The 11,365-nt window shown below is 44.6% G+C and overlaps 1 pseudogene; it reads right to left on the bottom strand.

Moving 5' to 3' along the window:
- Window positions 1-11,031, bottom strand: part of LOC119474134 — a 21,974-nt pseudogene extending 10,943 nt beyond the window's left edge.
- Window positions 11,032-11,365: the final 334 nt, after the last annotated feature.

Raw genomic sequence — 11,365 nt, forward strand, 5'->3', positions numbered from 1 at the left:
AAAAAAAAAAAAAAAAAAAAAAAGAAAATGTATCTTCTCAGAGACCATCATCTGAGTATCCTGGCAACTGAGGCCATTCTCTTTCTGGTGTGTAGTGTAGGAAATTGTGGCCAAATAAAATCATGCTTGCTTCAGTTAGTTCTACCTTTGGACAATTTGACACTGATTCCTTTTGTTCTTCTTGGTTCTAACATGAGGTCAGGAGTTAGCTCTTAAAAATAAGTGTCCCAGCTGGGCATGGTGGCTCATGCCTGTAATACCAGCACTTTGGGAGGCCAAGGCGGGTAGATCACTTGAGGTCAGAAATTTGAAACCAGCCTGGCCAATAGAGTGAAACCCTTTCTCTACTGCAAATAGTCCCAGCTACACTTGGAGGCTAAGGCACGAGAATCTCTTGACCCAGGAAGTAGAGATTGTAGGGAGCCGAGATTACACCATTGCACTTCAGCCTGGATGACAGAGCAAGTCTATCTCAAAATAAATGAATAAGTAAATAAAATAAAAAGAGTCCCTACCCCCTACCATTTTTGGCTCATTCATGTCCTACGCTTTCCCCTTCTGGCCTATTTCTAAGACTTCCAGTTCCTGACCCCAAACCCATGTCCTATTTTGACCATATTCCTGTGACTGGCTGCTGTCCACCACTCTGGACAAACTCCAGGCCCAGGGCTGCCTGGCCCTATACCTGTCAATGTTGACCTTTACCAGCCCACCCTATCCCACGTAGGCATATCCCTGAGAGCAGGGCTCAGATGAGGCTACAATCTTATTTGGGGGACTTAAGGGAAGGGAGGATGACCACAGAATCTCAGAATTTCTGTTTCATCAATTAAAATTTACATCTCTTTTGTCTCGTTTCTCATACCCTTTGGAAAGAGAGAACCCCCTCCCCTCACCTTATACTTTGAGTTTGGTATCAGAGGCCTTTCCCACTCCCCATCCATAGCCCCATTCCAGTTGTCTGGCTTCTTGGCCTCTGGATCCAGGATGTATTCAAAATCTTCCCAGTCCTAAAATAAAATATTCCTTCATGAGGATAGATGCATAGGCTGTGATGAAACTGGGGTCCAGACTAGGCTTATGGCTGACATCTGTTATCCCAGCACTTTGGAGGCCAACACAGAAGGACTGCTTGAGCCCGGGAGTTCAAGACCAGCCTGGGCAATATAGTGAGACCCCATCCCTACCCCAAAAAACTTTAAAAATTAGACAAATGTGGTGGCATGTACCTGGAGGGAATATCTCTTGAGCCTAGGAGGCAGAGGTCACAGTGAGCCATGATCACCCCACTACACCCCAGCCTGGGTAACAGAGCAAGGCCATCTCAAAAATAAGAAAAACAAACAAACAAAAACAATAGAAAGAAAAGAGGCTGGGCACAGTGGCTCACGCCTGTAATCCTAACACTTTGGAAGGCTGAGGTGGGTGGATCATGAGGTCAGGCAATCAAGACTAGCCTGACCAACATGGTGAAACCCATCTCTACTAAAAATACAAAAATTAACTGGGCATGGTGGCATGTTCCTGTAATCCCAGCTACTGGCATGGTGGGCGGGACTGAGACAGGAGAATCACTTGAACCCGGGAGGCTGAGGTTGTAATGAACCAAGATAGTGCCACTGCACTCCAGCCTGGGTGACAGAGTGAGACTCCATCTCAAAAAAAAAGAAATGAAAAAAAAGGAAAGAAACGGGGGTCCAGAGTGCTGTCAGGCTGGACCTGGCTCCTTTCCTCTGCCCCCTCCCATCATCATCTATATGAAGGTCCAGCTCAGGACCCGTAAACAAATGCAGGGCAGAAAAGAAAGAGGCTTTAAACACTTCCAGTCCCTCCTCTGGGCTCACTATCACTTTGACCTTGAGTTCGCTAAGCTTAAATAAGATGGGAATTTTCCTTGTCTCTGGCCACAGCCTCCCCCACAATCATGAGCCTTTACTGTTATAACAGGTCTTTTAGCCTAGGTCCCTCTTCTTGAAGGCTGCTTGATGACCTGCTTTGTATCCTGGTAAGTTCCCAGGTCTGTGTCAGTTTTTCCTTGTACCCCAGGACCCTCTGATTTCCCAAAACAGAGGTCTACAAGTTGTCACAAACAGCCTACCCCAACTTTTATATTTCTATTGCTGTGGAGCCTCCAAGGCTTTGCCCTGTCTCCCTGGCAGTTCGCTTTGGTTGTGACCATTTGTGCAGATTGACTGAAGGCTTTCTTGCCAGCCCACCAAACTCACAGTCATTTAACACAACTGTGATTGGTAAAGTTCTCTGGTTCCTAGCCTGTCCCAGTTGTTTTATGATTCCTAAGGGACTATTGTTGTGACAGTGGCCTGCCAATTTAATCAGGTTCCATCTTCCCTTGGTCCACTCAGCAGATGACATAGAGGCCTGCAGCCTCTCTACTCTCTCTGAGCCCTTAAGCCAAGCCAGCCCCGACTACATCAGGTGCATGGTCCTCACCAGGAGGGGAGGGTCCATGTTTAGCCTTCTTACCCTAAGCCTGCCTTCTGGGCCTGGCAGCAACCTAGCCCTTTATTTTTCCATGGTGCTGAAGGCCCAGACACTTTGCCTGATCATCTGCCTTAATTCTCTTACTACACCTCCTTCCCCCAAGGATTGGGGCCCTTTGCTAAATCTCCCTAGACATGGCTAGGTAACTGCCCATCTCTCTGCAGGCCTCTCTTTAGGGGCTGGACTCTAGCTGCCTGGTCCCATGCTGACCCCTGCCTAACCTCAAGCATTTCTTCTGCATGACACTGACCCTGTTCTGACCTGCAGAGTAGCAATATGGTGGGTGAGGCCCTTCCTGGCCTGGCTCCAACAGACCTTTCCAACCTTATCTCCTACCATGCCCCCACTTGAACCTTATGTTCCTCAAATACTGAACTACTGCTTTCAGTTCTTTACATAACCATGTTACTTCCCAGCTAACCACTATGCCTTTGCTCCTGCTGTTCCTTGAGTCTGGAATGTCTTCTCTCCACCCCAGTTTCCCACTTAATTTTCTCTAACACATCGATTGTTTGGAATTCAGCATATTATTATCATATAAAGGCCATTAAGGACTTCCTATACGCCAGGCACTACATTATGTATTTTTTATTGGTTCATTTAATCTTCACAGTAACCTTCACACATAAATATTATAATAATCTCTGTTTGCAAAATTGACTTTCACAGCAGTTATGTTCCTTGCACAGGGTTAACCGTTAATAGGACGGGGTCCTATAGTTAGAAAATGGTAGTGTTCAAACCCATATCTGCCTGACCCCAGAGTTTATGTTCCCAATTCCTAGGTTAACTCACTCACTCAAGCATTTCCTTCTCTTTCCCAGACTATTGCCTTTCCCAGACCAACTCAGGACGGACTGAGATCCTCTTTTGGGCTCTCACAGGCTTGCCTCCCCGGCTCTCAGCGCTGATCACATATTTTGATCTTTGTTTTCTTATCTGCCTCCCTTACTAGATTCAGAATCCCCAGAGGGCAAGGGTTGTTCTATTCATAGCTATATCCAGTGCAGCTTTCCAGAATAATAATGAGCCAATGAATATACTCCACACATTTCCCATATTGATAAGAGTCAAAAAGATGTAGTTTCAAATCTTGGTTCTAACACATATGTGCTTGGGCAAGTTACTGTGTTTTCTAAGCATCAGTTTCCTTATCCACAAAAAAGGGATCATAACACGCTGTTCATAGAGCCTGCTGGATACCCAGCAAAGGTAAGTGGCTGCCCTCTTCCCTCCATGCCTCTTTGGAAAGCAGTATCTAGCTGAACACCTCCTTGAGGGAGTGATGTCCCCAGTCTCTGTCCATCATTCCCAGCCTCCTTCTCCTATCTCCACAGCCAAGATCCCACCTGCTTCCCCGCCAAACACCCTCTGATCAGGTTTCTTGTCTTCCGGATCTTCTATGTGCAGGCGTTCATCCCACTTCCTTGGTTTCCAGGCATAGGTGTCTTTTATTTTCCTGAGAGGCAAGAAGTCCCAGTCCTCCTCCAGATCCCCAGCTGCCACCTGCTGGTTGTCAATTTTGACCTCGTAGGTAGCACTGGGGCGAATAATCAGAGTGTACAGGTGACTGTCTTTATTGATCTATAAAGGGAATAGGGGAATATTTCAGTTCCCTTTTGAACATCTTTATTTGTTATTTTTATTTTTATTTTGAGACAGAGTCTTACTCCGTCGCTGAGGCTGGAGTGCAATGGTGCGATCTTGGCTCACTGCAACCTCCGCGTCCTGGGATCAAGCAATTCTCCTGCCTCAGCCTCCCAAGCATCTGGAATTATGGGCCCCTGACACCATGCCCAGATAATTTTTTTTTTTTGCATTTTTAGTAGAGACAGAGTTTTGCTATGTTTGCCAGCCTGGTCTTGAACTCCTGACCTCAGGTGATCTACCTGCCTTCACCTCCCAAAGTGCTGGGGTTACAGGTGTGAGCCACCGTGCCTGGCCTTGAACATTTTTAGATCCCAAGCATTAAATGCACCAGACCTTCAGCTCCCTGAATGCCACCTCCCACATAGTCACAAACCCACTTTACCACACTCCTTTACTCGTTTCTCTGGTTAGCCCTATAGGGATTCTGGGTCTCTTTCCCTAGTAAATACTCCTCTGGTCTCCCTAATCTTCATCCTTCCCTGCACTGCAGCTCTCATATTCTCTGATCTGTCTGTCTCACTAGATTGTGAGCAGGAGTCATATATGATTTATCTGTTGTGTCTGCAGCTTCCAGCATGAGGCCTGCCCCAGAGGAGGACCTCAGAGAGCCACTTCATGTTACAGCCTTTGTACAGTCTTGCTAAAGAAGGCCTTGGGTGTGAAATGCTCATTCTCCAGTGACTCCTGTGGGCTTTTCTAGACTTGATTCCTGCCTCTCTCCGTGCTCCCCTGCTTCCAGTGCTACTCTTTCTCAAGTCACTTTAACTTTTCTCCTGTGACTATCTTTTCTAAGAATTCAGTTCTCCAAGATCACACTTCACAAGATCACCACTTCACAAGATCAAGTCATGTTCCCCTTTCAAAGTGCAGTTCAGGAGAAATCTTCTTGAGGAAGTATTTCCTAATCCTCCAGGTTGGGTAGGGGCCTGCTTCTGTGCTCCCACAGATGCCCATCACACTAGGTAGTCACTTTGCTTGACTCTTACCTTCACGGACTGTGAGTTCTGTGAAGTCACAGACCATGTCTGGCCCATTCTACCCCAGCCTAAGGCCAGCACGGAGTTAGTATTTGCTGAATACCTGCTGAGTTGCTAATGAAATCACCTACTATCCTCTAGCCAACCTAGGTGTCTCTAACTTGATGTTACTATGATAAACTGACCCCCCCATCCCATTTCTAAGCTCAACACTCCCCCCCACCCCACCATCTTCTCCCATGTCTAGCAGTGGGGAACCAGGCCATGCCAAGCATTGTTCCACAAGAGGATCTCATATGACTTCTTAGGCTTTTGGATCAACTGCTCTTTTATGAAATCCTGCAATTTACAGCATTTCTCTAGAGCTACTTTTTAATCTGTAAAATGGAGATGACAGTATTTAATTTATATGATTTTTGTAAGAATCAAATGAAATAACACATATAAATACATCTCCTTCCCCTTTGGCTGTGGACCAGCACAGACTCATCCTGCACTTGATGGTCTTCTTGTTCTCATGGTATTTCCCTTGGTAATGAAGGATGACTTGTACTTTGTTGTTGCCAAAGCCACAGATCTCAGGGCCTGGAAATTAAACCCCAAAGCATAATTTCACATTACTTTAAGGCAATTTGCCTGATCTAAGGCCAAGACCCAAGACAAATAAAGCATGTGTATTAATCAGGATCCCTGCAGGAAAGAGATGGCACACTCAAATTTGGGATTATTTGAGAAGGATATAAAAAAATGACTATTTACAAAGGCAGGGGGCAGGACATTGTGAAAACAAAGTATAGTACTATGCTCAGGGCTAGCAACAATGGGGTTCTACTCCTAGGTCTGAAGGGGTAGAAGGAGTGATTGCCAGAGTCTGGAAGAAAGAGTCCTGTGGAAAAGACAGGCAGGAGCGAAGCTGACTTTCAGTTGAGGAATACAACTCCTTCCCACCGCTGATCTCCTCCCTCCCATTGACCAAACCCAACCAGAAACCCCTTCTGTGCCAGGCCTTTGATACCATGTCATTTAATTCTTACAAGTAGGTGTTACTATCCCCTACTTTTAGCTGGGAAAATTGTGGCTCTGAACAGTTAAGCAGGTTGCTCAAAGTCAAACAGCTAATAAGTAGCATTGTTGGTATTCAAACCTAAGCCTACCTAGAAACAGAGCCTGGGGCCCTTTGTACTTTGTGAAAACTCTAGAGGGAACTCTAGAGTTGATCAGTGTCTCTGAGCCCAGAAACTCTTATCTGTCAAAGGTCAGGAATAGATTATTTTATTTTAGTTTTGAGATAGTCTTGGTGTCTCACTCTGTCACCCAGGCTGGAGTGTAGTGGCACAACCTCGGCTCACTGCAACCTCTGCCTCCCTGGTTCAAGCAATTCTGCTGCCTCAGCCTCCTGAGTAGCTGAAATTATGGACGCCCACCACCACACCTGGCTAATTTTTGTATTTTTTTTAGTAGAGACAGGGTTTCACCATGTTGGTCAGTTTGGTCTCAAGCTCCTGACCTCAGGTGATCCACCTGCCTCAGCCCTCCAGAGTGCCGGGATTACAAGAAGCATGAGCCACTGCACCGGGCCCTAACTTAATTTTCAACCTTATCTCCCGTGTTACCACTCTATGACTAACCAAAACACACATATGCTTAAGTAAGAGCTGGAGTGCCCCAAGAAGTCCTAGTTACATGTTTAGATTACGGATGCAACACCCTGGACATATTTCAGATGCTTAAAAAAAGGTCACTTCCCTGACCGCCTGTGCCTTTCTCTCACTGAGGCAGAGTACAGTGTGCCTTACTGTTGTGTACCTTTGAGAGTCTACATAGGTGATGACCTCCTTCTCCTTGTCTGAGAACTGGAGAATGTCTCCCTGTGCTGTAGATTTCTTAATATGGTACCCGCCTATCTCTGTGGTTTATTTATATTAACATTCAGGTTTAGAGTTGCTTTTTTCAGGTCTTTGAAGTGTCCTACTGCATGGAGGCAGGAGTGCAGCTATCATATTAGACATGTTTTGTTCCAAGTGAATCTGAATGTTTTCAACAACTACAATGGGCTGTCATTAGGACCTAATGGAGCTGACAATGACTGCTATCAGAGAGCTTACCACACATGATGTAATACTTGGATCCTGAGTGTATATCCTCCTGGTTCAGGGTGGCAGGAAAGAGTTTCATGTACCTGCCACTGCAATCGATGCTTTGCTCATGTTTTACCAAAAACTGAACTACCAAGGTTTCATTCTCATTGCTGAATGGCTTAAACCTGGTTGAGAGGGCATAAAACTTGGCATTTTCACTGGTCTAGAGACCTAGGAGCAGAGAGCAACAGAATCTTCAGGCTTAAATACCCCAAAAGCAGCCCGAGAGATCCAGCACTTGACCTCACCAATCTCTGGTATTTTCTTGCACACCTGTGCTGAAAGCTTCGCACACATTCTTTTATTTAAATCTCAGAGCAACTCTGCAAAATGAGCATTATCTCCACTTTACATATCAGGAGGCTGAGTCATAAGGAGGTGAAGTGGCCTGCCTAGGGCCAAGTAGCTAGTAAGGAACTAAGCTGGAGTTTTAAGCCATGTTTGTCTGATTCTTTCCCCATACCACGCTACCTCTGATTTTCAAGAGATACTTGAAGACTGTTCTACCACTTTACAAAACAAAGACCTATTTTTCTAAGGCTCCCCTGGGTGACGAGAATGAGGTTCTGCCATACAAAACTTCTGTGGTAGAAAAAGGCCCTGCACTTTCCGGACATCTTTCTACTACAGCCTCGTAGATCAAATAGTAATCATTGCTAACATTCACTGAACACTTACTCATTACCAGACTATATGTGTCATTCACATGTATTACTATACTTCATCTTCATAATAACCCCATGAAGTGGATCCTCCCGATTTCCCTGCTTTATCATGAAGTCATTGAGGCTATTGCACTTGTGCAGGATCACTCAACTAGTTCATTTAATTCTAGAGCCTCCACCCTTAACCATAAGACTTTACTTCCTCCTCCAGAGACTATCAGGGCAATAAGAGATCTCAGATCCTTTCTAGTCTAACCACATTATTTTATAGAAGAGCAAACTCAGCCCAGAGAGGGAAAGTTACTTATCCAAGATCATAGAGTTACAAGGAAAATCATGCCATGCAAGCCAAGTCTCCTGGCTTCCAGGCTACTGGTCTTTTTATACTTCCAAGCTGCTGCCCAGCTTACTGGTTAGGGCTCTATTAACTCTCTGAGTCTCAGTTCTTCATCAGCAAAATGTGGATAATTATTCCTGTCTCATAGGATTCCTGGTGAAGGTCAAGTGAGTAAGAGATATAAGAAATACTTTGTAAACTGTGAACATAAAATGAAAGGGGCTATCATTATTTGTACTTGGTAACCGAGTTCTTCCCTTTTTTTTTTTGAGACAGAGTTTCGCTCTTGTTGCCTGTGCGGTAGTGCAGTGGCGCAATCTTGACTCACTGCAACTTCCACCTCCTGGGTTCAAGCAATTCTCCTGCTTTACTCTCCTAAGCAGCTGGCTTACAGGTGCCCACCACCATGCCCAGCTAATTTTGTATTTTTAGTAGAGATGGGTTTCACCATGTTGGCCAGGCGGGTCTTGAACTCCTGACAGGTGTGAGCCACTGCGCCCGGCCAGGTCCTTCCTTATGATCCCACAGCTCTCTGTACTTTCCTGGGATAAACTATGCTGAAAGTAGGTTTATTTCAGTCTCTTTGAATAATGTTTAGCTTCTGAGGAACGGGGCATCTTTATATTCCCTGAATCTGGAAAAGGACCTGGTATAGAAGAAGAAAGGCTCAATAAATATGTGTTAAATTACACAGAAGAATCACAGGTCCTAATTTAGACATCTCATAAACATTTGTTATACATCAGGCTCTGTGGTAAACACTTTCATATCTGACATTATGTTAGCAGCTGTCTACATTTTAAAGAATATGCTTGGCCTGGCATGATGGTTCATGCCTCTAATCCCAGCACTTTAGGATGTTAAGGCAGGAGGACAGCTTGAGGCCAAGAGTTCAAGACCAGCATGGGCACATAATGAGACCCTGTCTCTACAAAAAAATTTAAAAATTTTGGACATGGTGGTGCATGCCTGTAGTCCCAGCTACTCCAGAGGCTGAGGTGGAAGAATCACTTGGGCCCAGGAGTTTGAGGCTGCAGTGAGCTATGATCACACCATTGCACTCCAGTCTTGGTGACAGAGCAAGATCTTGTCTTAATCAAAACAAAACAAAATTAAACAAAGTACGCTTACTTCCCCAAAGACCCCAAGGAGAGCTAGAATAACCAGGGCAGACTTCATGGAGGAGGGAGTGTGCACAAGGGAAAGGGCACCAAATCTGCAAGCAGAAGACCAAGTTTTGAGTCTCTCTTCTGCCAAACCCTGCCTTATAGCCCAATTCCATCCGCCTTCTCTCTGGGCTTCTTTTGTAACCCAGGGCCCTTCTAGAGAACCAGGAGGAATCTAATGAACCTGAATGGGATACAATGTGAGTGGGAACAACCAAGAAATCACACTGAGAGGAGATGGGTGGCTGAGCAGACCACCCTCACTGGCATCACCAGGGCACAGCATCCCGTGGCTCATGCCGTCTCCAATTTCTCTCTACTCTGGAAACAGTTTTTCCTTTAATACGCTTTAGTACTCTGGAAACAGTTTTCCAGAGTGGATTTAAAATTTAAAATTCTCAAGCCAGTTCATAATTCTCTCCTTTAATCAATATGAAAATGAGATTCATAACAGTAGCCAGGAGGAAGAGGATGGGAAATCACTTCAGGGAATGATCAATGGATTCTACTTAGAGGACAAAAGCTTTCTCAAGCCTGCAGAATTTTTCCTCAGAGCTCACCCTTCCTCCACAGTATAATTTGGCTCTTAACAAAAGCCCTGTCTAATGAGCATGGCAGGCAATGGTTATTATCTCCATCTAGTATTGAAGCTCAGAGAAATAAGAATTGCCAAAATGATGCGGCTAGTAAGTCGTGGGAGTCAGACCTAGGTCCGTCTGCTCCACTCTCCGTCACACTAAGCTGCCCTAGGGAAGAACAATATTTGGATGTTATACAGTGCCTTCCCCTGTTTCAAGTGCAGTGTGCTATTTTTAAAATCCTAGGGGGTTGGGAAAAGCAGCATAGTCCAGCAATAATGAATATAGTCCCTAGAGTCAGATCCAGAATCAGGTTCTACCTCTTGCCAGCTATGTATATAACCTCGGGCAAATAACTCAACCTCTCTGAGGCTCCTCTGAAAAACTGGGAGAATAATAATAATCACTTATTAAAGTTGTTAGGAAGACTAACGGGGATGTGTGTGAGGGCTTAGTTTTGAATGCCTGTTATTCAGTGAGTGGACATATTATTTTTGTGGAGAGTTCATTCTTTTCCATCTACTAATTTTTTATTTTAGGAAAGAGAAATGAATTGGGTGGGCTGGACACAATAGCTCACACCTGCAATCCCAGGATTGTGGGAGGCCGAGGCGGACAGATCAACTGAGATCAAGAGTTCAAGACCAGCCTGGCTAACATGGCAAAATCCTGTCTCAACTAAAAATACAAAAATTAGTAGGGCATGATGGCACATGCCTGTAGTCCCAACTACTCAGAAGGCTGAGGCTGGAAAATCGCTTTAACCGAGGAGGCAGAGGTTGCAGTGAGCCAAGACCATACCTCCGCACTCCAGCCTGGGTGACAAAGCGAGACTCTATCTCCAAAAAAAAAAACAAAAAAACAAAAATTTTCCCAATCAATGAATATATTAATATACAATAATTATATGTGCTAATACTGAGTTCCAATATTTACCTTTATTTTTTTCTTTGTCTCCATAAAATTTTCCTGCAGTGAGCTGAAATTTACCATAATATGGCTGATGTTTAGACTGCATCCATCATTTTTCTATTCACCTATGGAGTAAAGGAGAAAAAAAAAAGAAACACGTTTTCTTAAAGACAAAATGTGGTTAATACTGACCAAGGCTTACAGGTATGGTAAGGGTATATCAAGGGATGATTCCAATATTCCTGAAGTTCTTCTCATTGTCCAATTGTCTGAATCCGACTGTTTGTTTACTACCATGTGGAGTGGCTTGAATACCAAGTAGTTGAGGCACTTACATTTTAATATCCTACCCCACCCTCCTCCATGACAGTTAAGAGCTGAAAATCACCATGGGAATGTATGGTTGAAAGGCATGAAACAGGCTGGGTGCAGTGGCTCAC

The sequence above is a fragment of the Cebus imitator genome, unplaced genomic scaffold (genome assembly GCF_001604975.1).
Source record: "Cebus imitator isolate Cc_AM_T3 unplaced genomic scaffold, Cebus_imitator-1.0 Scaffold214, whole genome shotgun sequence".
Classification (NCBI taxonomy): domain Eukaryota; kingdom Metazoa; phylum Chordata; class Mammalia; order Primates; family Cebidae; genus Cebus; species Cebus imitator.